Below are 27,915 nucleotides of genomic sequence, written 5' to 3' on the forward strand. Positions count from 1 at the left end.
GCCACAGCAACGCATGATCAAAGCCACGTCTGCGAGCTACACCATAGCTCACGGCAACGCTGGATCATTAACCCACTGAGCAAGGCCAGGGATCAAACCCACAACCTCATGGTTCCTAGTCGGCTTTGTTAACCACTGAGCCACAATGGGAACTCCTGTGAGAGTTAATTTTTCAAAAAATATATAGCTGTATATATTCTGGCAAAACTACTACACCATAAATAGTGAAACCTAAAGCTTTTGAGACACTACTTAGTCTTGGAGTGAGAGAAGCTATAGAATTTAGTCATTAAAAATAAATAAATAAATAAATAAATAACCACTGCAAAGTTGATTTTTCTGATCCTAGTTGACAAAGAACTGAGCTAACTACAAATGGGCCATATAATCCAAGGAAAACGTCCTTAAACTTCCAGTCACACAATCTGATCTCTGCTCTGCCCAGATTATGTAATTTAGGCAAATCACTTATTCACAACAGCTTACCTTATTTAGGATTTTATACTCTCCGTAGTACCCTAACAACCACTCTCCAAGGAGGACAGAGAAGACTAGTGGGGAAGGGCATTTCCATCCTCCTTCCTGATGCTTCTACCCTCCGCCCACCTCCCAGCTTTACCTCCATCCACAGCGCTTCCTCCTCTGGAAGAGGAGAAACAGCTAATCACAGAGGGCAGAGGGAAGAGGGCAGAGCACGCTTCCACTTCCTGCACCCACGACATGAGCCCAGCTAAGGTATTCTACTCTCTCTTGCTCTTCCAGGAGATGCTGTGAGAGCTCCACTTAGATCCTCTGGGATCCCCTGATCTGGTTCTGTGCATCGTCCTCCAGCTTCTGGGTGCTGCTTTGCTCCTGAGACCAAGTCTGTGATCCTCTTCAGAGGATTAGCCAGGAGCCGCTTCACCTGGATATGCCAGAGCCATGGGTGCCCAGAGGTTCCTGCCCACCCCCACCCAACTCCAGGTGACTCCTACCCAGCGACTAGATGGGCAGCAGTGGGAAATTCCAGCTCCTTCACCTCAGAGGAAACAAATTCTGAGGCATCGGTTAGGCCTGGAGTCCCACACAACATCTGGAGTCTGGGAGTCTCCTGGAATTGTGCCCATGCCTCTCCATCCACTCACTCCCTTGCAGCTTCCCCTGAGGGCACTTCCTCAGGTAATCACTGGTACCTGTATCACAGCCTCAGGGGCTGCTTCTGGGAAAATGACTGAGATGAGCCTGAAAAGAGTTTCTCTCTCTTTCTTTTTTTTTTTTTTTTTTTTTTTTTTTTTTTATCTTTTTGCTATTTCTTGGGCTGCTCCCGGGGCATATGGAGTTTCCCAGGCTAGGGGTCTAATCGGAGCTGTAGCTGCCAGCCTATGCCAGAGCCACAGCAACTCGGGATCCGAGCCACGTCTGCAACCTACACCACAGCTCACGGCAACACCGGATTGTTAACCCACTGAGCAAGGGCAGGGATCGAACCCGCAACCTCATGGTTCCTAGTCGGATTCGTTAACCACTGCGCCACGACGGGAACTCCGAGTTTCTCTCTCTTTCTATTTGGCCTCCTCTTCACCTGCAACCAGGTGAGGTCAGGTGCTGCCCTACAGAGCTGGCAGCCATCCTAGATTCAAGCAGGGCCTAGAAGCTTCCTGTAAACCTTCAGGCTTTAGCTGGATTCCCCAACTCGGCTTCTCCCAGAGCGGTGCCTTGGAGGTCAGTATTCACTGGTCAGCTGTCAGTGCCACAGGGCTGTGGTATCCACTTAGCTACTGTTTTTCAACATCTCTCTCAGTGAGAAAACGAACAGGAAGGATGGTGATTCCAGTATTCCTGGTTCCACAGCCCTAAAACTATCATAATAGCAACAGAAACTTCAGCTCCAGTGTCCTACAACTATGTTACCAGCCTTTCTAGGTAGCAAAAATTAACCGATATAGCTCAAGAGCTGGAAGAGACCTTTGAGATCTATCCCTGAGGAAACAGACAGAGGACAGAAGCTAAAAAACAGGCATTTTGCCAAGGTCACACCATTGACAGTAAAGCTTTTCACTGAATCTGAGTCTCCCGACTCAGAGCAGGGTAGTGGAGCTGAACAAGGGCTGCAGAGAAGAGGGGAGGTTGGGCAAGTTGACGGCTGTCCGCCCAAATCCAGCCTCCTGAAAGCTTCTCTGGGTCTCTCTAAACACAAGTGACTGGTTTGAACTGCTTGATTTTTTCCCCCACTAAGATAAAGGCAGGAAAGGTAGATGAACTCTCCTCTCCCACCCCGAAGAAAACATAATCAATAGTTCCTTAAGGAGAGTCTGCGTCACATCACACTCCATGTACCCAGGTCTAGCACAGTTCCTGCCACAGAGGAAGCACTCATATCATTCTTTTAGAAAATTTGTTGGACAAAAATTCATACTGAGCCCTGAATTATGTTTGCAATGATCCTCAGACCTACTCATGGGGAGGCCTGTAATAGAGTTACAGCAAAATATCATGACATATTGATATATTTAATTCCACCACACAAATTATAAATAATTGTACTAGCAGTAACATATGACCATGAGATATATATATTTGTATTTCTGCATTCAAGAAGTAATAACACATTGAAATTTTAAGGAATTCTTTTCAGATGTGTGTTTTCAACTGTACTCATGCATACTTTACTCACCAGCTAGTCTTCGCCGCAAGTGAAAGAACATAATCCAAGGCAAGAAACTTTAAAATTGAAAAACTGGTCCACTCATTAATTTACTTTTCCTTACAAGTAGAAAAACAATCACTATTGTTTGACTTCTCTTTGACCAATGGTCCAACTTACATAACAACCCTGTTCTTTGGGAACAATAGTTTGAAATCACTACAATAATGCAACCTTCACAGGAATAAGTTCCAGCACAGGTTAGTATTAAGCAATCTTAAAACAGACATCTGATTGAGGATCTGGCCCATACTCATTTAACTGCTAATGCTTCCAAAGTAGGGAAAACTTCTACAGTCAACAACACATGGAAACACTAAAATAAGAGTTTAGGTATAAACTTCTAAAACATTAAAGACCCAAACAATATTGACAGATTATGAAACTATGATTCTTCTCTGAAGACAATAGTAAACTCATGAAATTTCTCAAAAGGGGTCTATTCAGTATATTCATGAATAGGGTACATGATTCATCTTTAAGTGTTTTAAAATTTTAGATGTGATTCCACATAAAATGTATTAGAAAGGAAGCAAAGTGTCCAATAGCAACACAGAGAGTTGAGAGGGAAGGAATTATGATACTTAGACCTTTCTCTTTATTGAAATGGTGCCTAAGGCCAGTCATAGGAGAATGGGAAGGGGAGGAGTCATCCAAGCTATGACATAATGGGAAGGTAGCCCAGCCCTAAGGACAGGCTGTGCAGGGCCAAGGACAGTCAACTCGATTGAGTTCAATAGGCAATAACTGTCCCCCCTCATGTCAAGTACCACGCTATATGCTAAGGATAAAGACATAAATAAGATACCACCCCTTCCCTGACATCAAACCAAATTGAATCATCATTAAGAGGACATTCAGAGGAGAGAAGAAATAATCAAAGTATAACTGATGGACCCTTGGAAAGTCAGATGGACATCCCCAGGCTTTGCCTTGGTAGGGAGTAGGAAAAGAAGATGACCTGATTATGCCTGAATAAAAGACACTCATTCTCAGTTAGACCAGCTGATGGAGCCACTGCTTTGTATCCGTTGTTACCATGAGTCATTAATTAACAGCCATATCCCTGCAGCAACATGAGGAGCAAGACCATGACAAGATCACAGGCCATAAGAAAGTATTGCATTTCTTTGAATCATCTTCCATTTACTTTATCAATGTTTTATAGTTCTCAGCATATAGATCTCTCACCTCCTTGGTCAGGTTTATTCCTAAGTATTTTTTGATGCAATTTTAAAAGAAAATGGGGTTTTTGTTGTTGTTGTTGTTTTACTTTCCCTTTATGATATTTTCTTCTTAGTTTAAAAAAATGCAACTGATTTCTATATGTTAACCTTGTATCCCTGTACCTTGCTAAACTCATTTATCAGTTCTAGTAGTTTTGTGTGGAGCATTGGGGGTTTTCCATATAGAGTACCATGCTCTCTGCATTTAATGATAATTTTACCTTCTCCCTTCTAATATGGATCATTTTTATTTCTTTTTCTTGTCTGATTGCTATGGTGAGGACTTCCAATACTATGCTAAATAGAAGTAGTGAGAGTAGGCATCCTTGTCTTGTTACAGATTTTAGCAGGAAGACTTTCATCTTTTCACCATTGCATATTATATTGTCTGTGGGCTTGTCATAAACAGCTTTTGTTATGCTGAGATATGTTTCTTCTATACCCACTGTGGTAAAAGTTTTTATTATGAATTTTATCAAATTTTGTCGAAAACTTTTTCTGCATCTATTAAGATGATCATGTGGTTTTTGTCTTTTCTTTATGTGGTGAATCACACTAATTGATTTACATATGTTGAACCCATCCTTGTGACCCTGGTATGAATCCCACTTGACCATGGTGTATAATCTTTATTACGTGTGGTTGGATTCAGTTTGCTAAATTTTGTTGAGAACTCTTGCATCTACATTCATCAAAGGTAATGCCCTGTAATTTTCTTTTTTAGTACTGCCTTTCTGGTTTTGGTATTAGGGTGATGATGGCTTCATAGAATGACTTTGGGAGTGTACCCTCCTCTTCAGTCTTTTGGAATCTTTGGAAATATATCCCATGCTCTTGTATTGGAAGAATTAATATTATTAAAGTGGTCATATTACCCAAAACAATCTACAAATTTAATGTGATCTCTACCAAATTACCCATGACATTTTTCACAGAACTAGAACAAATAATCCAAACATTTATATGGAACTGTAAAAGACCCATAATTCCCAAAGTAACCCTCAGGAGCAAGAACAAAGCTGCAGGTATAACCCTTCCAGACCTCAGACAATACTACAGAGCTACAGTAGCCAAAACAGCATGTTATTGGTAGAAAAAATAGACATATGGATCAATGGAACAGAATAGAGAGCCCAGAAATAAACCCAGGCACCTAAGGTCAATTAATCTTTGACAAAGGAGGCAAGAATATACTGTTGAAAAAAAAGCTAGGCTCTTCAGCAAAGCTAGATAGCCACATGTAAATCAATGAAGTTAGAGCACACTCTCATACTTATACACAAAAATAAATTCAAAATAGCTTAAAGACTTCAATATAAGACATGACATCGTAAAACTCCTCAAAGAGAACATAGGCAAAACATTCTCTGACATAAATCATACAAATATTTTCTCAGGTCAGTCTCCCAAGGAAATAGATAGAAAAGCAAAAATAAACAAATGGGACCTAATCAAACTTATAAGTTTTTTCATAGTAAAGGAAACCATAAACAAAATGAAAAGACAACCCACATACTGGGAGAAAATATTTGCAAATGATAGAACCAGTAAAAGATTTATTTACAAAATATACAAACAACTCATAAAACTCAATAACAACAACAACAAAAACAAACAACTCAACCCAGAGTTCCCATTATGGCTCAGCAGTAATGAACCCAACTAGTATCCATGAGAACACAAGTTGCATCCCTGGCCCTGCTCAGTGGGTTAAGGATCCAGCATTGCCATTTGCTGTAATGTAGGTAGAGGCAGCTCAAGTCCAGCGTTGGTGTGGCTGTGGCGTAGGCTGGAAACTGCAGCTCCAATTTGACCCCCAGTCTGGGAACTTCCATATGCCACAGGAGTAGCCCGAAAAAAAAAAAAAAAAAAAAAAAAAAAAAACTCAACCAAAAAATGGCCAGGACACTTAGACACATCTCTGAAGAATACACACAGACAGCCAACAAGCCCATGAAAAGATGCTTAACTTTGCTAATTATTAGAGAAATGTAAATTCAAACTATCATGAGGTATCACCTCACACCAGTCAGAGCGGAGGAACAGAAGAGAGATGGTTAGAGGTGGGGTGGGGATGGAGTGTCAGTTTAACTAGTGCCAAATAAAAACTGTCACTTGCCATTTGCCTCCACAAGGGCTAAGTCACTAGCCACTGTAGTCACTGACCTTCAACCCACCCTGAAAGGAGTTCAGGGTAGAAATCAGGAATGAGGCACTCTGTGCTCTGAAAAAAACTGGCAGAACAGGCCTTCAGAGAGATATTTTCAGGAGACGATTTTATGAGCCCAAATTCTTGCATCTTCTCATATCTAGAAAAGCACTAAAATCATTAACGGAGACATCTGTTCCTTGTGACTAGCAGCAACCCCGTCATGACAAGCAGCAAGCCTCTGCCAAAATGTGTGCTCGACTGCACTTATCTGCCTTCATAAAATCACATACATACTGACCTTCCCCCCACCTCTTCAGAGCAGTTCCTCAGAGCTGAGAGGCTGTCTCATTTTGCCCCAAATAAAATTTAACTCACAACCCTCACATTATGCATTTTTTTCAGTCAACAATAGGATGATCTGAGAAGGAACATTTGATTAGAGGCACATTTCACCACCCCCTTTTGAGAACTAAGATCATTTATTAGGCCAAGCTTATTGTGCCTGGCTCCTCCTTTCTTCCTGAAGAATTTCTTTCCCAAAGAATGCTTAATCCTCATATACACAGTCTTCTGGCAGTTCTGCCCTGCCAGTGCAACAGACAAGCCCAGGCATGTCCAGACACCCCTTGGGAAAAAGCTGACATCTCTGTTACAGCAGCAATATTATTACCCCTGCTATTACTGCAGGACTTCACATCTACTTACCATCAGCAATTAAGAAAGAAAAAAAAAAAGAAAAAGAAAGAAACCAAGAAAGACAAGGTGGGCTATGGAGAACAGTATGAAAGTTCCTTTAAAAGCTAAAAATAGAGCTACCATGTTAGCCAGCAATCCCACTCCTGGGCCTACATCTGGATAAAACCATGATTTGAAAAAATAAATGCAACCTATTGTTCATTGCAGCACTATTTACAATAGTGGAAGCAACCTAAATGTCCATCAGCAGAGAACTGGATAAAAAAAGACATGGAAGCAAGACATGGAAGCAAGCTAAATGTCCATCGACAGAGAACTGGATAAAAAAAAAAAAAAAAAAAAAAAAAAAAAAAGGTGTGGTACATATATACAATGGAATCTTAGCCATAAAAAATGAAATAATGCCATTTGCAGCAACATGAACACAACTAGAGATTATCATACAAAGTGAAGTAAGCCACATGGAGAAAGACAAATATCACATGATATCACTTATATGTGGAATCTTTTTTTAAATGATACAAATTAACTGAAAAACAAAATAGAAATAGCCCTACAGACTTAGAAAACAAACTTATGGGTAGCAAAGGGGAAAGGTTGGGGAGGAAAGATAAATAAAGAATTTGGGATTAACATCTACAGTCTACTATATATAAAAATAAACAAGAACATACTATATAATAGCACAGGGAATTATACTCAATATTTTGTAATAACCTATAATGGAAAAGAATCTGAAATATTACATATATGTGTATATACATGTATATAACCATATCTGTGCTTTGTACCTGAAACTAACATGACATTATAAATCAACTATACTTAAATTAAAAAAAATAGCAGGTGGGTATGGGCTTTCAAATACAAAGTAAATAAAGTTATATTTGATCAAGGGCAGGAAGAGGATTTTTTTTCTTTTTTTCTTTTTTTTTTTTTTTGCATGACAACCAAGATCTAGGCTAGCAGGTAAAATGACTCTTTAAGTAGGTCCAATGAGAAAATTAACTCTCATAGTATGAAATCTAATTTTTTTTTTTTTTAAGATCTCTGGAGGCAATAAAAAAGAAAAACAGAACAAGGAACTTAAAAATTAAGCTAGGAATTCCCTAGTAGCACAGCAGTTTAAAGATCCAGTGTTGTCACTATTGTGGCTCGGGTCACTGCTGTGGCTCAGATTACTGCTGTGGTGCAGGTTCAGTCCCTGGCCCTGAAACTTCTGCATGCTGTAGGCTTGGCTATGGGAAAAAAAAAAAAAAAAAAAAAAAAAAAAGTAAGCTCCTTCCCGTAGCCAAGACCACCCATCATCCTTCATCCTTCTTCTCCCTTCTACCCCATGTCTTGGAGCTTCAGCAAAAGAGTGTCTGGGGAGAGACTAGCTGGGATTCCTAACTATGATAGAGGAATAAGGGTGTTTGAAGCATCAGAGGCGAGAGGACAGGAGAAGCAGAGACTTCTGAAAAAAAGGAGGAAAGAGAGGGGTCTGGCTGAACACTCTGTCAACTGAGAGAACACCCACAGGGGAACACCCCCAAGGTCTGCTCAGGAAAGTCCTTGCTGGTGTACAGAGCAGAGAGATGAGTCAGCCAAACTCGGGGTACCACTCCTCACATTTCACCCTCACCCTCCACCACACCCTTACACTCTGACCTCTTGAACTTGAAGGAACTGAAAGAAAGTCCTTTAGGGTTGACGTGTTTGTGTTAATTCACCAGAGAAAGGGAAGGAGACCACTCCCCACTCCCCTCCCTACCCCTCCCCAATCCCCAGTGACATCTGAGACATCTTCAGGGACAAAGAAAACCCTTTGCTGCCATCACCTGGCCAGGGTAAAGTTGATTTCATGATCATCCACATAGACAAGACCCACAGACTACCCCCTCTCTCCACCATCCCACTCCGCCCCACCCCTTCTGCCAGCCCAAGTAGACGAGTGACAGATGACGTCATCTTCATCATCAGAGCCTATGGTAAAATTTTTTCCCTTTCTCTTCTCATTTTACAGATTCAAAGAGATTATACGATTTTCTTTTTATTTTGTTGTCCTGGGAATCAGTCCACTTTTTATTTTACAGTATATACAAATAATCTCCTGCATTTCCGAGGGTAACCAGGTTACATTCAGGTTAGCAGGCTGGTAACAAAATTAGATAACTACATTGGCTTCAGCAGCAAGATAGGATGATACACATTAGCATTCTTTCCCTTTAATACTGGGGAAGACAATATATCACAAAAACAACAGGGCGTGCCGTTTACAATCCAGTGTGAAGACATATTATTTATATTAAAATTAAACCATTTGGGACATGCGAAGAACAGGAAGAGTTTCAAAGCTTAAGATGTCTAAACTTTCCCCCGTGCCATCTTTCTCTTCTAAGCACCAGTTGGCACAGTCCATGTCACTGCCTTGGGGGAGTTCCCATTGTGGCTCAGCGGTAATGAACCCAACTGGTATCCATGAGAATGTGGGTTCCATCCCTGGCCTCGCTCAGTGGATTAAGGATCCAGCGTTGCTGTGAGCTGTGGTGTAGAGTCACAGACACAACTCAGATTTGGTGTTGCTGCGGCTATGCTCTAGGCTGGTAGCTGCAGCTCCGATTTGACCCCTAGCCTGGGAACTTCCATATGCCACAGGTTCGGCCCTAAAAAGACAAAAAAATAAATAAATAAAAATAATGTCAATGTCTTGGGAAGAGACGGACAGAGGAAAGCAGGGGGATCATTTAATTCTGAAATTCATAGCTTCTAAGGCTTCTTCTGTAAAAACTATGCAACCCAAAATTCCATAAAAATTTAATATAAAAAGAGATGGTAATTAGGAAGCACCTGGAGAAAATCTCTTCAGTCACTGATGGGAAATGTAAACTGCAGACAATTCACGAGGCTGACAACTAGCTGAGCTGAAACACAAACTTCAATGCTCTAAATTCAAATCTCATTCATCTTTTCACCATACCACAAGGCCACGCCTGATTCCAGTACAAGAACTTGGCGGTGATATTGGAGAAACTGGCCCCATGTTAGATAACTCCTGATATCAACAAGCTGGCCAAACAGCTGAGCAAAAATATTCTGCAACCTCTTTCACTCCATCAGCCATCAGATCGTAAACATTATTTAGAGCCAATTCTCTCCCAATGTTAAATCGCAAAATCAGGAGACTAAAAGAAGGGCTTGTTCCCCAACCCCACTCAGGCCAATCTCAGTGCCAATCCAAATTTTGTTCTTTCTTCTACATCCCACTCTGCCCATCCCTGATTTTTATCAACCCAGCCTTAGTTTGATTTCTAAATATACCTGGACGGGATATTCCAATTCTGACTGCAATCAAGTGAAGAAATTTTTTCTAGTTCTGGCCTAGAACAAAGTCAAATGATGCAGCCAAGCCAAGGTTGATTGTGGCTCCTAGAAATAGCAGCTTCCTGGCCTTGGAGTTAGCAGCCTTTGAGGATGCCTGCTCAGCAGCCGGAGCTACACAAAGAGGCCCAGGAGGGGCCTAAAACACCTGCTACAAGGTCATCCCAGGAGTATGGGATGGCTGACATGACCTTTCCCCTTTGAAGCTTAGCAGACACCCTCAAGATGCCAGAGTGGCTTTCAATTTTTATATGGTATTTCTGAAACCCCTTTGAGGCCGCAGCCTCCAACAATTAGCAACTCAATTCAAACTGACATCATGAACCTCAAAAACACACAGACTGGCCTGATGCTGTCTCTAACAGTTGCTTGTTCACTTCGAGGCTGGTTGTATTTGCTTCTTTCTCCTCCCCAAACTAGACTTTCAATTTATTGGTTAATTTCACCTTTAGGGAGAAATTCTCCTGGCTGTCCTCAAAAAACAGCAAGTACCTCCTGAAAAAAAGTACTCACCTTCTGATTGGCTTAAAAAAAAAAAAGTTTAGGAAGTTCTCCTTGTGGCTCAGCGTGCTAAGAACCCAACTAGTATCCGTGAGGAGGCAGGTTCAATCCCTGTCCCTGCTCAGCAGGTTAAGGATCCAGCACTGCCACAAGCTGCGGCGAAGATGGCAGATGTAGCTCAGATCTGGCATTGCTGTGGCTGTGATATAGGCCGATGTCTACCATTCCGATTCGATCCCTAGCCTGGGAACTGCTATATGCCATGGGTGCAGCCCTTAAAAGACAGAAATAATAATAATTTTTTAAAAAATTTTCATGTTTTATGCAGTTAGAAGATAGTGTACAGGCCACATGGAGACCTTCCTGGGGTATCTACTGCAATGTGGTGGTTCTTTCTGACTGAAGAGAACTCAAATGTCCCCTAATCCAGGACTGATAAGTTTAAAAGGCAAAAGAGATCAGTACAGACAAGGTTGAAGCAACGCAACCCAGAGGCACCCGCACTGTGACATCTGGCTCAGGCTTTCTCACCTGCTGCCTGACCTGCATAGGATGCAAAGGCTGCCCAAATCGCTGGGAAAGGATTTAGCAGGATCACCCACCACTGCACAGGGTGCTGATGGGGAGCCTGCTTCCTCAGGGTCAAAGGTACAATAGTTTAGCCAGAGAATGTCCCTCACCCCTGCGGATGGAGCGCTGACATCGTGGTGCATAAGGACCCTTAAGGAGGAGCTGAGGTGGTGGGGTTTTGGGAAGTGCACCCTGCTCATGTATGGCACTGCACCTTCATCCACACGCGGGTACCATCTCCTTCTTCTCTACCAGCAGGAAAGCCACTCTCCTCTGCCTCCTTCTCTGCTGCCCACCCATCAGCACTGGCACAGCAGGAGTGAAAGTCTGTTCCTGGTCCTTTCTTTAGAATAGAGTTCCAATACTGGAGTGCTGCAGAGAGGTACGTATGCTTTAAAGACTTTGGGCACATATTGCCAAGTTGCCCTTGCTCAGGACATTCATTTACTTTCCCAGCTCTCCTGGCCTTTGGAGAACTGCTTCCCATTCCATAGGAATCTTGCCCAAAGCATGTGGCTCAAATGTGACTGGTCCCACTCCCTGGCCCCAGAGCGGAGATGGTGACCTGTCCTGGCCAGTAATAGGACTCCACCTCCCTGACCCAGCCAGTGGTTCAGGGATGGACATAGAACCCAAGCCAGGCTTTTGCTGGAGGGACTGAAAAAGATGCTCACTTTCAGGCAGATCTAACAGACAGAAAGTAGATTAGTGGTGGCCTAGGGCTGGGGTGTTGGGGAGGGTGGGGGCAGAGAAGAGGAGCCTGGCTAATTGGTATGAGATTTCTTTGGGGGGTGATGAAAAGCCTCTAAACTTGACTGTGGTGATGGTTGCACAGGTCAGTGAATATACTAAAAATAATGGAATTTTGAAAGCTCTAAATAGGTGCATTGGGATAGCATATGAATTATATCACAGTAAAGCTATTTTTTTTAAAGATGTGTACTCTCCCTCTCTCCAGGCCAGCAAGCAGTAAGAATAATGTAAACTTAGATCTGGCAGCAGCTCTTTCATTACCATGTGGCGAATATAGCCAAGTAGAAGCAGGCAAATGAGAGAGACAGAGAGATAGAGATAGAATGGATCATTTGAACTACTTACTGGATTCAACTTTGCATCAAGCCACTTCCATTCTTCGAACCTCTCGTTGCATAAGCCAGAAAAATTCCCTTTTTTAATGTAAATTGGCACAACCACTATGTATGGAGGTTCCTCAGAAAACTAAATAGAGAACTACCTACTATATGATCCAGTAATTCCACTCCTGGGCATATATCTGGACAAAACTTTCCTTCAAAAGGATACATGTTGGAGTTCCCGTCATGGCTCAGCAGAAACAAATCTGACTAGTATCCGTGAGGTTGCCGGTTCAATCCCTGGCCTTGCTCAGTGGGTTAAGGATCCGGCGTTACCATGAGCTGTGGTGTAGGTCGCAGACGAGGCTCAGATCCCGTGTTGCTGTGGCTCTGGCGTAATTGGTGGCTCCGATTAGACCCCTAGCCTGGGAACCTCCATATGCCACCGGAGCAGCCCTAGAAAAGGCAAAAAGACAAAAAGATTATCCCATTGTGCTCTTTTTTTTTTTTTTTTCTATTGTGAATGGAATAATCAGCCTCTTTTTAGAAGATAATTTTTGGAGGAAGAAGAATCCCCATAATTGACAATTGACAATACTCATTTATGAAACACCTGCTATTTTAAGATCAGTAATAAAGGTCAACACCTGCCTGTCTTCTACATGGAAATTTACTGTAACAGAAAAAGGAAACATTGGTTAAAACTTCATTGGATTGCCTCCTTTAAAGGCCCAGAGCATTACTCCCAGGGAGAATAAATCAGTCCTAAGGAGGTAAGTAAAACTGTGGGTAGTTTAATGTTTAATCAATATTTGTTATAGCTGTCATTAATTTGGGGTCAAATTCACAACACATGAGTTTTCCCACGTCGTACATGGGCTTTACATTAAATTGGCCTTTCCTGGTGGATTTACATCCATTTTATTAGTTCATTAATTTACCTTTTAAGTTACTACTGAAGTTTACACCTGTATCTCTCCTCTACAATATACTTATTTATCTGTGGCTTATTTACTATCAACAATATACTTATTTATCTGTGGCTTATTTACTATCAACAAAGAGTTAGAAAAAACACTCTTTAATTTTCCTATGGCTCCTAGGAGGAAAGATGACTCACTTTGTAACAAGTTACTTTAAGACATTTCACTCTGCTATGCCCTTTCCTGACTCAACACATGAGAAAAGCTGCCACTGATAAAAATCTTCCCTTGTTAGGGGAGAAAATGTCATCTCTGCTCTAGGTGCTGAGTGAAGAATAGCTATAAAATAATGCACATCAAAAATACGTGGTTTATGGAATTGAATATACATAGCCTAATCCCCTGGAAATGTATGAAAGTTTTCCTGTCTCCTTCCAAAAACAACCTGAGAGTGTCAAGAAAAAACAAAGACGCCACCTAATACATCCTCCTCCCTGACATTTTTCTCTTGACAAGGGAAGAAATTTGTCAATAGAAGCAAACAGTCTCCATCATTTTGAGTCCCAATTAAGTAACACATCAGCCTGGTTTGCCCCCATCTTCTCTGCAGCATCACTACTTCACGGTCCAAGAAAACACGTGGGTTGTGGCTTCTCCATTTTTTAAGATTCATGCTTTTGACCAATAAAGAGCAACAAAGGATATTTTTGTTCTAGAGGAAATAAGAGAAGGAAACAAAACCCATCCAGCTCAACAGTGGACCTCAGTCAAGTCATTATAAACCCTCTGGCTTGCAACACCTATTTTAATATACCTGCTCTCCTCCCCTAACCAGTAACCTCACTCTCTTTCCAAGTCTTTATTTATGCACATAAACAGGTCAAGTAGCAATAATATAAACTGCTCAAAGTTGGACAAAAAAAGGGACATAACTACTGTGGATGATTCATAGCAATTTTTTTCCGTGCTGCTACAGGGTCTCTTCTGACTGCTAAAATCTCCATCTTCTGAAGAGAAGAAAGCCAATTATATCTGGGATAGACACGCCAGTTTTGGACTCTGGAATATGACATTTTATCAGATATAACAGAACCATTATTTACTGCTCTGAAGAAACAGGTAGTATCAGTTATTACTGGTTGGTTAGGGTGAGGAAAAAAAGATCCAAGTCAACCATTAACTTGCTTTTAGTGCTCAACCTTTTATAAAAACAGCTACCAAAATCATATTTATTTTTTGACTTTGGGGTTGGAAGGGCCATCTGAAACCAGTGACTACTCAATGGAATTAACCAGAGAGAAAAGTCATCTGAAAGGTTCAAAGCCATCTCCTCAATTTCCAACAATGCTTGTTAACAGAAAAATTTTTGTGTCTCCACTAAATTCTTTCAATGCTCTTTTTTTTTTCAATCTAAATCAAATCAGAGAGCATTCTTATGCAATCATCTGAATTCTATCCATTTAAAGCATAAATTAATTATGATCGAGTGGGAGTTTGGGGTTAGAAGAAAGAAACTATTACATTTAGAATGAATATGCAGTGAGATCCTACTATATAGCACAGGGAACTATTTCCAATCTTTTGGGATAGAGCATGATGGAAGACAATAAAATTAATGTGTGTGTGTGTGTCAAGGTCATATATACGTATATGACTGGATCAGTCTGCTGTACAGCAGAAATTGGCACAACATTGTAAATCAACTATACTTTAATTTTTTTAATTACAAAAAAAAAAAAAAGAGAAACACCTTAACTTGAAATCTAAAGAGCGAATGGCTGTAGCATAAAGACAAGAAAACAGCATAAATAAAGCTTAAGGCTTAAGATCATCCAGGAGAGCTGTAATCATTTTTAAGTCAATGTATCTCTGAATTAACATTTTACATAGCCAAGGCCTCTGCCCAAATATCTTGCACCCTCTCTGTGTCAATTTGGATAGTCTAAGATCTGCTTAGGTAACAAATAATCCTGAATCTCAGAGGCTGAGAAAAATATAAATTAATTTCTTACTCACACAGTATGCCCATCATGGGTCAACCGCAGCTAGGCTTCACCCTTTCTTCATTCTGGGATCAAGGTTAACGGAGCAGCCTTCATCTGAAACATTATTTGTTGCTAGGGAAGAAAATATTACAAAGAGGGAAAGGAAAGTATGATGAAGCAGGAAGTGGTTTTCCAAGCTTCTGTCCCAGAGTGACATGCATCACTTTAGATCATATTTCACTGCCCAAAGCAAGTCACATAATACGACCTGAGTTAAAGAGGGCAAGGATATGTAACCCTCTTCTAACCGATGATGGCTCTCCTTACCTCTAGTCTATTTCCTATCAAAGCCAGTTCCCCCATTGCTCCCTCGGGCCCTCTTCAAATCAGACCATATTCCACCTCTGCACAGAAATTTCTACAATTGAGCTCCTCCTGCTGGTATATGTATCAGCACTGGAGTATGTAGAAATGGGGCACGGGAGCTCTCCAGTAAACAAGGCGATTTTCTAAAATGCTGGTTTTACTTAAAGATTTAGAAATACATTTTTAATTAAAATGAACTTTCATACACAATTGGACAAATTAAAAATTAGTAGGAGTCTCTTTAAAATGTTGGTGTTTTGGAGTTCCCATTGTGGCACAGTGGAAATGAATCCAACTAGGAACCATGAAGTTGCAGGTTCAATCCCTGGCCTCATTCGGTAGGTTAAGTATCCGGTGTTGCCATGAGTTGTGGTGTAGGTCTCAGCCACGGCTCAGATCCTGCATTGCTGTGGCTGTGGTGCAGGCTGGCAGCTGTAGCTCCAATTTGACCCCTAGCCTGAGAACTTCCATATGCTGTAGGTGAAAAAAGAAAAAAAAAAAAAAAAAGAAGTTGGTGTTTGACCCCCAGAGTTGTGGAGATTAAGTGAGACAGTGTAGTTAAACCAGTGTATGGGGTAAATCCCAGTATATTGTATTAATGCTTTCTTCTTGTTTCCCTTTTATTTGAAATGTGTTTCTAGATATTGTTTAATCTGCTGAATAAAGCTCTGGTAGAAGAGAGAAATTTTTTTTTTCCAAAAATGGAAGGGAGAAAAGGTGAGTTGCTTTGGGGTTCTTGCTCAGGAAAGTCCAACAGCTGGAAATCTGATAGCTGCAATGTTCTCTATCACCTACCACCAAAGAATGAAAGGCTTTTATAAACTGGGAGTCTGGGATTGGCACAGGCACACTGAGGTATATGGAATGACTGGCCGACAGGGACCTTCTGTATAGCACGGAGAACTCTACCTGATATTCTGTGATAATCTATATGGGGAAAGAATCTGAAAAAGAATGGATGCGTATACATTTATAACTGAATCCCTTTGTCGTACAGCAGAAATTACCACATGGTCAACCAACTGTACTTCAATAAAACTTTAAAAAATGGGGGAAAAAAGTTGGTGTTTGAGTTGGGTCTCATTGGGCTACTCCACATCTCCTGTTGCCATGGGTGCAGGTTCATCCACTCTCAAGAATTTTTTAGCGGCAGAGGCTGAGAAGTACCAGGGCCTACACTATCTGGCACTTCCTGCCTCTCTAAGGTGGCAACATCCACTGTGCTGTCCCATAACCACATGTGACTATTGAGCACTTGCTTTGTGGCTACTGTGACCAGGGACCTGGATGTTTAATTTTATTTAAATTGATAGAGAACATTACCATCTTTGGTAGGCAGGATAATGGCCTTCCAAAGATGGCCATGTCTAAATCCCTGGAACATGTGGCTATGCTTTGTGACACGGCAAAGAGTAAGTGCGCTAATCAGTTGACCTTAAAATAGAAAGACTGTCCTGAGTCACCCATATGGGCCCAAGTCCAGAACCAATTTCCTTTCCTTGTTAGTACAACTGAGGTAAGCAGATGGATTCAAGCATCACTTGCTAAAAAACCAAGGAGCTGGGAAAAATGAGTAACGAAAATGCACACAGAATGAGTCAGGGACACAAAGGAATCTGCTCCTAAGAATCTCAGCAAAAGTATAGAGGCATTTGCTGGGCCTGCATCGCCTCTTTTCTAGTAACGGCTCTTGACCCACAGACCACTGAGTGCAATGTACCCCCGTATTGCTTACTAGGGGTTCTTCTCTTTGGACTTCCCTGCACCTAGATCAAAATGGCTGCTTATTCTTGTTCCTCAAAACGGCAGGGCTCTCTGTGGAAGTATTCCATCAAAACACATCCTCCAGATTACAATCAGAGGGACAAGCCCAGTTCCGAGTTTCTCTCCCAGGATCTTCGCACCCTAAAGAACGATCGTACACCAGCTGGCCAGTTATCACGTCCACCCACTTGCTCATCTGGCCTGTGACTCACCCCACAGGTCCTCACCTCCCCCTTCCCCACATGGCCCACCCTTCAGGGAAGTGGTCTTTTATAATTAGAGTTCAATATTTAAAATTAGCTTATGCATTCAGTAACCAAAACACAAATAGAATGTAGTAGGTTATACTCTCACAAGGCCATTCCAGGGTGTTTATACAGGTCTTCCTAATATAGCAGCCTATTTAATAAGAATGATCCAAATATGTCTTAACTCTTTAGGATCTACAAGTGTGCCTCATACAAAATTGAACACACACTCTTACTTTTACCTGTAGAGATCCCCATCTGGCATTACTCTAAAGAAAATCTTGGCTTTTCCTGGTGGCCTAGTGGTTAAGGATTCAATGTTGTCACTGCTGTAGATGGAAATCGATCCCTGGTCCAGGAACTTTGGCATACCACGAGTGTGACCAAAAAAAAAAAATCTTTCTCCATAACGAAAACCATCAGACTATTAGATCATACAGATCTAACATTACTGGATTGAGAAAACAATGCAATTTCTAAAGGAGCTGATAATATGCACTATCCCTTAATGTCAAGGCCAAAGATGAAAATTCTGTATGAATGCATGAATCCATTAAGCAGGAGTCATTCTCAATTGTTAAGAAGCAAAGATCTGTACTCTTTATAGAAATTAGAAATGGCAGAAAATAACATCAACATTCATAACTGCTGCAATTAGGACCAATAAAAGTTTAAATCAAATTAAATTGAGAGTGATGATAATAAGAGTAATGAAATTTATGTAGCACCATGTGGCTCTATGTCCCCAAAGAAACCCCTGAGTCCATTATTTTACAAGATGAAGAAATCAATAGTCACTGCTTGCATTTTCCAGGACTACTGGACTAAGGATTCACCTGCACCAACAGAAACATAGATTAAATGTCATCCAATGTCATGCCTTTGCCTACTGCCTTTCTGGCTCCACCACAGTGGCACCCTGCCCCTCCGCTTCACCCCAACTACTGGGGGCCACGGTAGGTTGAGCCTAGGAAACACCTGCCTTCCTACTGGTTCTTTGTTTCACCTACCATTATTTGGCTCTGATGGGTCCCTATTTTGGGACACCTGACAGAACAAGAGTTAGCAAGGGCTTTTAAACTGAGATGTAAAGTTCCTACAGTTTATCACATCTGTGGTGTCCGCAAAAATGTGTTTGTAAAGGCTTATTTGAAGATCCCATCCTGTGTACATAATGCACTTTTTTTTATTTTTTTTATTTTTTGCCTTTTTTTTCCATAGGGCCGCACCCGTGGCATATGTAGGTTCCCAGGCTAGGGGTTGAAACAGAGCTGTAGCCTCAGGCCTATGCAAGAGCCACAGCAACACAGGATCCAAGCCACGTCTGCAACCTACACCACAGCTCACCGCAACGCCAGATCCTTAACCCACTGAGCAAGACCAGGGATTGAACCCGCAACCTCATGGTTCCTAGTCAGATTCATTAACCACTGAGCCAGGACGGGAACTCCTAATGCACCTTTCTCATAATCCTAAATTCCAAAACCAGTAGTGGTTATTTAAAAGCCAAATGACCAGTAGTGGTCATTTAAAGCCAAAATCTCCATGAAAATCTATTTCATGAAAATAGAAATAGATTTCTCCATGAAAATCTATGTCAAACCTTCTACCCCCTAAAAAAAAATGTATTCAAAATTAGTTCTAATTTTTTTTTCATTCAATTTCAGGAGATATGCAAACCTATCACAGCCCAGCCAAACCCTTAAGGGACTTATGAATTAATTCCAAACTAAGAAACCTGCTTTAAGGTCTTTTTGCTTTTCCTTGATACACAGGATTAAAATTAACTGGCTTCACAGAAAGAGAAAGACAAATACTGTATGATCCCACTTATACGAAGATTCTGAAATAGTGGAATCACAGGAGCAGTGGTTGCCAGGGCCTAGGGGAAGGGTAGTGGGGAGGTGATGGTCAAAGGGTGCAAGTTTCAGTTAGGCAAGATAAGTAAGTTCTAGAGACCTCCTATTCAGCACAGTGCCTCTAGCTAACAATTCTGTACTGCATCTTTAAAATTTGCTAAGAGGATAGACTCTTATGTTATTGTTCTTCTTGCCAAAAAAATTAATAAAAGAAGTGGGAGGCAACATCGGGAGGAGATGGCTATGTTTATGGTCTTAATGGTGGCGACGATTTCATGGGTGTTCACTTGTCCTCAAACTCATTGAGTTGGATCCACTGAATATGTACAGCTTCTTACATATCAGTCATACTTCAGTAAAGTAGTTTTGATTAACTACCTGCCCTCTCATTAGTGTCAGGGCTAAATTAATGTAGGTGTAGCTTATTAATGTTAATGTGTATATCAGGCTATGTCAGGACAGCTGGACGCCTGGACCCCAGTCTTGAGTATCATTCTTGGCCAGAAATGAGCTTTATGAGACACAATAAAGCTTCATGGAATTATCCCTGGATCTAAGTCTTATTCCGATTAACTAGTCTGTTCTGTCTCCTTCCCTATGTTGATATAACTTGTCTTGACCACACCTGGCAGGGAGATAAGGAGACACATACACAGAGAGCCCAGACTCTGGGCTGCCCCGCTCCCAAGAACAAGGAGCACAGTAACAGTACCTCCCAAAAGGTGAAAGTGCCATATGCACCTAAGAAACAAACATAATAAGCCACAACTTATTTTTTTTAATCAAAAGGAATATACGCTTTTATTTTTATTTTTTATCTCTTTGTCTTTCTATACTCTTTTTAATTGCACCTGACTGTCATGGAGTCAACTCCACACAAGTTGGAACTTCTCTACCTGGAGCCCCTTCCAGAACCAAGAAATCTGTGAAAGGATTCTCCCTCCTTCGTGGCCCTTTGTTTCAGGTGCATCTTTCAGAAGACTTAGGTACTCCTCCTCTCTTTTTTTTTTTTTTTTTTTTTTTTTTTTTTTTTGCCTTTCTGCCTTTTCTAGGGCCGCTCCCGTGGCATATGGATGTTCCCAGGCCAGGGGTCCAATCGGAGCTGTAGCCGCCAGTCTATACCAGAGCCACAGCAACGCAGGATCCAAGCCTCATCTGGGACCTACAGCATAGCTCACGGCAACGCCGGATCCCCAACCCACTGAGCAAGGCCAGGGATCGAACCCACAACCTCATGGTTCCCAGTCGGATTCCTTAACCACTGAGCCATGACAGAAACTCCTCCTCCTCTCTTCTTGACCCAGATTTGAAGTCAAGTATGAAGAAATTGTGGGTGACGAGGTCAGAAAGGTGGAGAGTGAGAAGACAAGATTGTGATGCCCCTCCCACACATGAAGTTCTCAGCCCAGGATAAAGTGGTGGCAAGAGAAGGATGGGAGGTTTCTCAGGAACATGTAGCATCACCAGCAAGATTCTTCAATATAATATCCATAGTAACATCTCCCTGCCTCCTCTCTTCTTAGCTGTCAGATCACTCTAAATGACTCTGGTTATTAACATCACATTTGTGTGGCATTTCAAGTCTTTGCAGGGAAACATTAAATACACAGGCAAGAAATAAGATCTAAGGCATCATAGCCAAGACATGGAAGCAACCTAAATGTCCACTGACAGATGAAGGGATTAAGAAGATGTACCTATATACAATGGAATACTACTCAGCCATTAAAAAGGAATGAGAAAATGCCTTTTGCAGCAAGATGGATGCAACTATTATACTAAGTCAGAAACAGACAAGAGATGACATCATTTATATGTGGAATCTAGAATATACACAAATGAACCTATCTACAAAACAGAAATAGACTCACAGGCATAGAAACAGACTTGTGGTTGCCAAGGGGCAGAAGACTTGTGGGATGGATGGAGCGTTTGGGGATGGTAGATGCAAACTATTACATTTAGAATGGGTAAGCAATGAGGTCCTACTGTATAGCACAGGGAACGATAGCCAATCTCTTGGGATAGAATATGATGGAAGAGGGTATGAGAAAAAGAATGTCTGTGTGTGTGTGTGTGTGTGTGTGTGAGTGGGTCACTATGCTATACAGCAGAATTTGGCACAACACTGTAAATCAACTATAATTTTTTTTTTTAAAGAGACAAAGATAGAAGACATAGGACAAGCAAAAAAGGGCAACAAGGGAGCTCAAAGGGTACAAGTAGGTGAAACCAACAGGAGTGCTGAAAGGAGTCTGTCCCTATAGATCCACAAGGCATCAGAAAGCCCTGCGGTGAGTGTTGCTTTGAGGGTCAAATTTAAGTGAAGCCATTTGTGAAAGAATAAAGCTTATGCTCATATAAAAGATGTGTCCCCGCCCAGAACTCCATTCCCTATACATGGACGCTGATTATTTCAAGGCTTTATACTAAATTCCACCCCAAATTTTCAAAACTAAATCTATTTCATTTAACTTTAAGAATTAACTTTAAAAGCTTCACATACACTCAGGTGGTATCATAAAAAAATAAACAAAAAGGGTATTGCTGCACCAAAAGATTTAAGAATTCCTGGTCTGGAATGCATTGAGAGCAATAGTTCTCAACCCTGGTTGCATATTGGAATCCCCTGGGAGCCATTCCTAGAAAGTTTTCATTTGTTTGTTTGTTTGTTTTTAATGATTTTTATTTTTTTCCATGATAGCTGGTTTACAGAGGTCTGTCAATTTTCCACTGTACAGCCTGGTGACCCAGTTACACATACATGCATACATTCTTTTTTTCTCACATTATCATGCTCCATCATAAGTGACCAGACATAGTTTCCCAGTGCTACACAGCAGGATCTCATTGCTAATCCATTCCAAAGGCGATAGTCTGCATCTATTAACCCCAAGCAGCTGATCCATCCCACTCCCTCCCCCTCCCCTTGGCAGCATTCCTAGAAAGTTTTATTTAATCTTGATGCCTGATACCCAGGCATCAGTACTGTCAACTTTGAGAAACTCAGTTCGGGAAGGTTTTATAACAAATGTGTACATAAATTTTTTTATGGCTCCACCCACAGCCTATGGAAGATCCCAGGCCAGGGACTGAATCCGAGCCACAGCTGTGACAACACCAGATCTTTAACCCACTGCACCGGGCCAGGGATCAAACCCACACGTCCGCAGCAACCCCAGCCACTGCAGTTGGATTCTGCACCATGGAGTAAACGCCTACCTGTGCTCTTTTTTAATTTCTCAAGAACTGTTCCCACATGCCTTTTTCTCTTGCTTTCTCACTTAAGGTTTCTATATCCTTTTTTTTTTTTTTTTTTTTTTTTTTTTTGTCTATTTTGCCATTTATTGGGCCGCTCTTGCGGCATATGGAGTTCCCAGGCTAGGGGTCTAATCGAAGCTGTAGCCACCGGCCTACGCCAGAGCCACAGCAACGCGGGATCCGAGCCACGTCTGTGACCTACACCACAGCTCACGGCAACGCCGGATCGTTAACCCACTGAGCAAGGCCAGGGATCGAACCCACAACCTCATGGTTCCTAGTCGGATTTGTTAACCACTGTGCCACGACGGGAACTCCAAGGTTTCTATATCCTGAAGAGAGCAGGATGACAGGAAAAATGCGAAGTGGGTCTTTCCCCAGAGGCAGAACATTTCCCAGAGTGGTGAGCAGGAGATGGCTTTGAGGGCAAAGATGAGACGCAAGATATGGGTCCCTCCTCGATCCGCATCCCTGCTCACACCTGCCCACAATCTTAAAAAAAGGATGTGATCACTGAAACTCATTTCCATCCCCATTATTCCTGCATTATCATTGCTTATAAATGCCATTTTTCTGTAATTACCCCTGCCTAAAAAGAAAGAGGAGACAGAAAGGCTAATGCAACATACCAGGAGAAACACTAACACAGGGCATGGGCCGGTCCCATTAGCTTCATTGTGGTGGTATGTTATAAAATGCAAATTGCAGAAAGGGGGTAGTAATTTGTTAATAAATATGTTAATTAGGCAGAGTAAATGCCATATTGCATGGAGGGAGGACGGAATTCACTGAATGTAAACTTCATGCACAGCAGATTTCAGGGGGCGAAACTAATAAAACTACCTTTATGTTGTATATTGCTGCTCTTTAGCATAAACAGCTAATAACCAATTTACATTAACGGCATGGGCACAAATGTAAATTAGCTCCCTTTTGGTTTACATTACTGCAATGGAATCCTACCACCAAAGTGTTGCATTTGGCGATTTCATTAAGGGAAAGATCTGAGAACCCGATACAGTCCTAGGGCCTGCTTCAAGGAATTTTAATACGAAACCAAAATTACACTGCACATCCTTGTTCACCACGTGGGAATTTCCAGAAAGGGCCCTGTTATCAAATATTTTCCCCATCCACGGCTATGTCCACAACCCCGGGCTCCTGTGGGTGTTCAAAGCATCCTGCTTGCCAAAAAATGCCTCCCGAGCCCTGGGCTGCAACAATACGGTCTTGTGCAACAGCAGCCTGGACTTCTGCTTGACTTTCTTCGCTTGCCGACCGGTAGCTGCCCTAACTTGACAACAAACAAAGAGACCCTTGTCCGGGATGGACTTTCACAGGTCCAGGTGGCTGGAGGAAGGAAGAGAGAGGGACCTCCAGGGCCTTCTGAGTCTGTGTCCCTACTAGCCACAAAGACGGAATGCAGAAGCTAACAACACGCATTTGTGCTGCCTGCACCAGTGGAAGTTTTCCATTTCTGGCTTCATTCATCTGAGACCTCTCCAACTCACAGGGTCTTTCTTTAGTCATGCTGTGCAAGCAGCCACTGTAGAGCCCCAAAGTTCATTTTCCTACACACTTCAGTGTGTTGCCAGAGGTGCAATAAATCATGAAGCAATTTCCAGTTTTGTTATGCCCTACTTGATAAGGACGGGATGCATTCTTTCGCCCAATATACATGTTTTTAAACATGAGGATTAGAAGCAGGAACACGTCTCTTGATGCACAGTGAAATTTTAACCTTCCTTTTCGAGAGACATTGACGCCTGCAGGTCCTATTAGAATAAAACATCAACTTGGGCTTTCCTGAGTTTGGATCTTGGGTCCAGAAACTGCCTATAGGCCTCTCTGCTGCTGAACACCTCCTAAGATAAGTTGTTTGGTTTTTTTTTTTTTTTTTTTTAACAACTTCAGCAAATAATTTCTTTCAGATGAAGTATAAGTTGTTGGGGCAGTTTTACTCTGAATTAAGCTGCATTTTTTAAAGGTACAGAATAAGATGCACACGTATTTAAATTCTCATCCAGTCATATTTTTGGAGAAGGATAAAGAGACGTTGGTACCCCTTCCACAACTTTTAATTCAAATACTTTCCATGTTAGTCTACTGCAATGGCAAATTCATCTAATTCTAGTAGGTTGGATTGCTTTGGTTTGGAGCCTTCTTCGGATATTGAGTCAGGACTCAGAATTTAGCTAATAACAACTAGCCATCCATATTTATTCATTCTCTTGCTGTTTTGTCTATACTCACAATGATAATAACACATCTCTTGAGGTCATCGTGAAGTTTAACTAAGAGGATATACATCACTAACTGGCCACCACCACAGTAATGTTTTAGGCAGTAATCATTGATGGAGACTAAAACTAGTAGGTGATGGTCGTGGCTCAGGGGTTAACGAATCTGACTAGCATCCATGAGGACGCAGGTTCGATCCCTGGCCTTGCTCAGTGGGTTAAGGATCTGGTGTTGCTAGGAGCTATGTGTAGGTCACAGACATGACTCAGATCCTGCGTTGCTGTAGCTGTGGTGTAGGCCAGCAGCTACAGCTCTGATTTGACCCCTATCCTGGGAACCTCCATATACCGCAGGTGCGGCCCTAAAAATCCAAAAAGATTTTAAAAAATAAAGTAAAACGAGTAGGTGAAAATTGGGTGAGAATTAGGGTATGACGTAATCTCAAAGAACATCCCCAGTAGGAAAAGGAAGAAGAAAGTAGGAAATGCACCAGTGCAACAAGGACCAAAAGAAGCCAGAGAGCCAGGTCCTCTGCTCTAGTCCCATAAACAAAGTTCAGCACAAGCCGCACACAGACTCAGACTTTCATTTTGGCTCAAATTTCTGCCACCATGAGACACACACGTGCAAGGAAGTTGAATGCCTGCAGATACAGAGGAGACTTAATACGAAGCAACAGGAAAAGCATAGATTTGAGGTGGAAGTCCTAGGTTTAAATCCCAGCCCCACCTCTTGCTGGAAGCACGTCTTCTGAAAGAAACGGATGTCATCGATAAGTAAATCAATATAATTCCAAAATCTAATGATTGCCTATTACACACATACAGCACTCCGGGATGAGTCTTTTTTATTATTTAAAGATAAATGTTAAAATGATACTTACCATCACGTTGGAGAACGAGCAGGCAATATCTAGGAAAGTTTAAAATGTGCACATCCCATGACTGGGCAGTTTCATACCAGGATATATACCTTAGAAAAACTCACATGCTAACATGAGGAGGCATGTACAAGATTGCTCATGACAGTATTGCTTGGGGTAGCAAAAACTGAAAACAGGAGTTCCCGTCATGGTTCAGCAGTGACGAACCTGACTAGTATCCATGAGGACACAGATTTGATCCCTGGCCTCGATCAGCGGGTTAAGGATCCAGCGTTGCTGTGGCTATGGTGTAGGCTGGCAGCTACAGCTCCAATTCGACCCCTAGCCTGGAAACTTCCACATGCCGTGGGCATGGTCCTAAAAGATTTAAAAAAAAATTGAAAGCAATCTCATTATCCATCAGAAAGAAAGCTAATGTATAGTTTGTGATATATTCATGTAATGGAATATCAGACAGCTATAAAAATGAATAAACTATAGCTATATGTCTCCATATGGACGACTTTTATTTACAAAGTGAAAAATCATATGCCCAAAGAACACAGAGATTTCACACATGTTTTTTTAAAAGCATTACTATACATTGTTTCAGATATATAGATATATCATGAAAGTATAAAAAGGGTACATGGGAACCAAATTCAGTAAAGTAGTTACTTCTTGGAAGGAGATGGAATCAGGAAGAGGTATTAAAATGTTTGAGTGACAAGAGTATTAAGTATAAAGATATATTAGTATAAAGGACATTTATACTTATTTGCTTTATTTATTAAATCAAAGAATGGAAACACACATGTTTGTGGCATTATTCTTCATAAATGATATACTTTTTTGTATGTTTTAAATATCTAATTACTAATTGCCTAATTTTCAAACAAAATACATGCACAGAAAACCTCTGGACAGCATCAGGGAAGCTATTGCCAGTATTGCCTTTGGAGAGTGGAACTAGGGCCTGGGTGGAGGGGCAAGATTCACCTGTCACTATTGTACAGTTTCGTTATTGCACATTTGAATTGGACTGTTTGAACTTATACCATGTGTAAAGGCTATTCGCATAATAATTTTTCTAAGCAAACATGGGTCATTTGATACTTCTTCACTCAACTTTTACATTAATGCTGGTCTAACTCACTGCCATGTGCATTTAAGCAATAGGTGAGCTTGGCTCCCCATCTCAGGAAAAGTGACATTAACATTGTAGAGAGCTAAGGGCCACAGGGGTCATGAACTCAAGGGACACCACTACGGATTTCATTCTATAGATAATGTTTTATAATCCCTCTGTAAAATCCTATTTCATGTCTGTGATCTTATGACCCTTCAGGACAGTGGAAGAAAGCGTCTCAGTATATTACTTTGTGGTAATGACCATTAAGATTTGAGGCCACGAAACAAAGCCTAGAGTTATTTCAAATTCAGTTCAGTTCACTTCGACAAATGTTTCTTGAACTCCTACTCTGTTAGAGGCTATGGTACAAACAGGAATAAGACATAAGGTCACACCATTGAGGACAGATTCTTATATTCTAATAAAGTATAATCGGCCTTACTTTATCTTTAAAATTAGTCATCTAGATTTACCGGGTTTGGGAGCAGATACTAAGCATCATGGCTTACTGTCTCTCTTCCTTCAACCCATCAGTGCCTTCCAAAATTACCTCCATTGTTCTCAAGGTGTGAGGAATTGTCCCTACTATGGAAGCAACTCACAAAGACTAGTCAGATGTGCACAATGATTAATATTGCAATCGAATAAATCTTACAACCAAGTTGATATGGCACATGTTTGATGATACACATAATCATTATCATGCAGCCTGGTAATTAAGGATAATTAGTAAATAATTCATGTGAATTATTGTAATTGACACAGCTCTGCAGTTAAGCCAAGATTTCTGGGGTCAGCTAAGTGGAGTAAGAAGAATTTAGTTGGCCCAACTGAAAACCCCTCCAAACAGCCAATACAGAGGAACCCAAGCTTTTTCTTGCCTCTCGAGATCAGCTACTGTCTTGTGTTTCCTAGGAGCTCCAAGCAGACAGCCAAACCCACCCCATCCCCTGCAAGGATTCCAACTCTGACACTGCTGAGGTTTACAGTTGGACTTGGTTTCCTTCAGGGAG

The 27,915-nt window shown here is 41.4% G+C and overlaps 1 long non-coding RNA gene across 1 annotated transcript in view; it reads right to left on the reverse strand.

Annotated features, from left to right (window-relative positions):
• LOC102159645 (uncharacterized) overlaps positions 1–27,915 on the reverse strand; it is a 594,616-nt gene that overhangs the window by 477,537 nt on the left and 89,164 nt on the right. The window lies entirely within an intron of this gene.

The sequence above is a fragment of the Sus scrofa genome, chromosome 16 (genome assembly GCF_054392235.1).
Source record: "Sus scrofa isolate SSC_HxYL_T2T_F1_AM1 chromosome 16, Sscrofa_HxYL_maternal_Yorkshire_Landrace_v2.0, whole genome shotgun sequence".
Taxonomy (NCBI): Eukaryota; Metazoa; Chordata; class Mammalia; order Artiodactyla; family Suidae; genus Sus; species Sus scrofa.